Raw genomic sequence first — 3,608 nt, forward strand, 5'->3', positions numbered from 1 at the left:
GCCCTATCGGCCGTCAGCACGGACAGCGTATTGAGACCTGATCGCGACGGACCGGGTGTGACCAATTGACGGCAACAGCGAGGCGCTAAGGCCATGAAGGTAATATTAATTATTCATATTTTTTTCAATTCATTCACAATCACAGCATCAAGCCACGAACAATAATAAGTAGTGGGTCGATATCTAAATTTTGTTCTTTTGATCTAGACACCTACTAGAATAGCGTTCAAAGATTGAAGCCATGTCTTCTTCAAATCATTCTAGAAAATTTGAATCGGGTTGGCAGAAGCGTAAGAAAAAACAAAGAATAGAGGAATTAGTCCAATCTCAGGAAGGAGCTATGGATAAGTTTGTTACAAAACGGTCACAAGTGTCGTCTGATAATCCAACACTAGACCAGGGGCAGGCAATTGACAATAATGTTGATAATAATCCTATAGATCCTCCAGAAAATAATGTTGAAGTTGAGGAAGCTTTCCCTGACAACACAAATACTCAGATAGGCAATAACAGTAAGGACTTGAATTCTTCTTCAGATGCTAGTGATTCTTTTCAGCCTGATATATTTGATCCAAGATATTGGGATTCACTTGATAGTAAACAAGTTGACATTTTAGCACAAAAAGGCCCTAAAAGAGACCTATCAATTCAGAAGGGGCCTAAGGACAGGTTATCTAGAAGATTTTCTTCACTATTCTATAATAGAATTCTGTCAAATGGAGAAAGCTGTGATACGGATTGGCCTGTTTATTCTAAGGAACTCGATAGAGTATTTTGCTTGAGTTGTAAATTATTTACAAAAGGGCATCGAAAAGGTCAGTTGGCAAATGAGGGTTATAATGATTGGGTACATCTTGGGAAGAGACTGAAAGAGCATGAGACAAGTGCAGATCATGTTTTGAGCATGACAGCTTGGTATGAGTTGCGTAATAGATTGCGATCTAATCAAACTATTGATAAAGCTGCTCAACGACAACTTGAGAAAGAAAAGGACCATTGGAGGAATGTTTTGTTTAGAGATGTTGGCATAGTAAAATTCCTTGCCAAGCATAATCTTGCATTTCGTGGAAGTAACAACAAACTATATGATGATAGCAATGGGAATTTCTTGGGTTTAGTAGAGATGTGGGCTGAATTTGATCCAGTTATTCAAGAGCATGTCCGCCGGATTACAAATGATGAAACTCAAGTTCATTATCTTGGTCCTAGGATTCAGAATGAGTTGATACACTTGCTTGCTTCTGCTATTAAGTCTGAAATAATTAGAAAAATAAAGAGTGCAAAGTATTTCTCTGTCATACTTGATTGTACTCCCGATGCAAGTCATCAAGAACAAATGTCTTTAATTATAAGATATGTGGACTCAACATCAGGTCATGTTCGCATTGAAGAATCCTTCATAGGATTTTTAGATGTAAATGACATGACTGGACAGGGGCTTTTTTATGTGCTAGAGAAAGAGCTAAAGAATCTTGATCTTGACATAGATGATGTGAGAGGACAAGGCTATGATAATGGGTCAAATATGAAAGGAAAACATCAGGGTGTACAAAGAAAACTTTTGGATGTAAATCCTAGAGCTTTCTATTCTGCTTGTGGTTGTCATAGCCTTAATTTAATATTTTGTGATATGGCTACTAAGATTTGTGGCAGAGCTAAAGACTTTTTTGGAATCATCCAACGTATCTACACAACATTTGCGAACTCTACTAAAAAATGGCAGATTCTGAAAGATAACATAACTGGATTGACTCTCAAATCAGTTTCAGCTACACGATGGGAGAGTCGCATTGACAGTGTCAAAGCTATCAGATTTCAATGTGCAGACATTCGGGAGGCTCTACTTCAGGTAGCCAACATTTTCATATTGGTACTGAATTAATGATGTAATTTTTTTTGTTATCTCATATATTTAAAATGTTTTCTTTCTTTTAATTTTAGGTATCCGATATTGATAATGATCCGGCAAAGAGTAGTGAGGCTAAAGGTCTGGCAAATAATGAACTTGGACAATATGACTTTATATTGGCAGTAGTCATTTGGTATGAGGTACTGTATGCTGTTAATTTGGTAAGCAAACAAATGCAAGCAAAGGATATGCTTATTGATGTTGCTATCGAGAAAGTGCAAGGGCTTATTTCTTTCTTTGAGGGCTATAGGGAAACTGGTTTCTCAGAAGCTTTGGAGTCGGCCAAAAAAATTGCACTTGAGATGGATATTGGTACAACATTTCCTAAAAAAGACAAATTAAAAGAAAGAGGCACCACGATGAAAACCCAGAAGACACAAATATTGCAACAATGTCTCCAGAGGAGTTATTTAGAGTAGAATATTTTCTACCTCTTGTTGATCAAGCTATTGCCTCTCTTACAACGAGATTCGAGCAGTACAAAGATTACCAAAAAAAATTTAGTTTCTTATTTACTTCGGAAACATTGCAGCCATTGGATAACCAGAGATCGAAGTCTTCTTGTGATAATCTTGAGGCTGTACTTAAAAAGGATGGAAAATCTGATATTGATGCCAAAGAACTATATATGGAGTTGAAGTTTCTACAAGAATTCATTCCAAATGGAAGAATGGGGCCTATTGAAATTCTGTGGTTTTTAAAGCAGCATGGTTATTTTCCTAATGCAACTATTGCATATAGAGTTCTATTGACTATTCCTGTGACCGTTGCATCAGTAGAGTGAAGCTTTTCTAAATTGAAGCTATTGAAGACTTATTTGTGTTCTACAATGACACAAGAACGACTTAATGGTTTGGCTATAATAGCACTCGAAGGCGAAATGTTGGAGAAGATTGATTATGAGCATATCATTGAAGACTTCATTTCAAAGAACACTAAAAGAATGATGCTATTCAAGTAAAGATTATACAACATAGGTACTATTCTTGATATATCTTATTGCAATGTGATATATACTTCATCATGTCGTACATTTAATCCATTTTTTCTAGGCTAATAGGCCTATGTTTTTAGTTTTGTACAAGGCCTCCAATTTCCCAAGGACGGCCCTGCTTCATGGCACCGGTAGCACATGAAATGAGAGAGCTTTTCTTTTTCTAGCTTCTTCATCTTCTTTTCTTGCTTTCTTTCGCCCTTTGTCATCTTATTCTTGAAGTCAAGGCCACATTTGCATAATTTCTTTGAGTCTTCAATATTTGCTCAAAGGTGACTTTTGAGTTCTAGCACCTCTCCAACTTGTTGCTCAAATTCTTCACTTGTTCATTGAGCTTATTGTTCTCCTTCAAAAGGTTAGTCTCACAAGACATAGAAGTAGAACAAGCATCTAAATGTGAAGAACATGGCATAGATAATAAGTCATCACAAGAGGTGGATACATGCTTCTTGCCTACATCACAAGGGTTAGTAACAAAATATGATTGATCATTTGACCCAAGTGATGAGCTCTCACTAGTTTTAATTTCTTCATTAGAAATCTTCTTAGTGATAAAAGAATAATCTTTTACCAAGTTATCATGAGTAACACAAAGTTCCTCATGAACCAATTTTAGCTCCTCATGTGAATAAGTAGTAACATAAAGTAGATGCTTTTGTTGTTCACATGCGGTCTTTAGAAATAAGTTTTCATTTTCCAATTTCA

The 3,608-nt window shown here is 36.2% G+C and overlaps 1 pseudogene; it reads left to right on the forward strand.

The window, feature by feature from the left end:
• Positions 341-2,941, forward strand: LOC8085770 (annotated as a pseudogene).

Source organism: Sorghum bicolor, chromosome 6 (genome assembly GCF_000003195.3).
Source record: "Sorghum bicolor cultivar BTx623 chromosome 6, Sorghum_bicolor_NCBIv3, whole genome shotgun sequence".
Lineage (NCBI taxonomy): Eukaryota > Viridiplantae > Streptophyta > Magnoliopsida > Poales > Poaceae > Sorghum > Sorghum bicolor.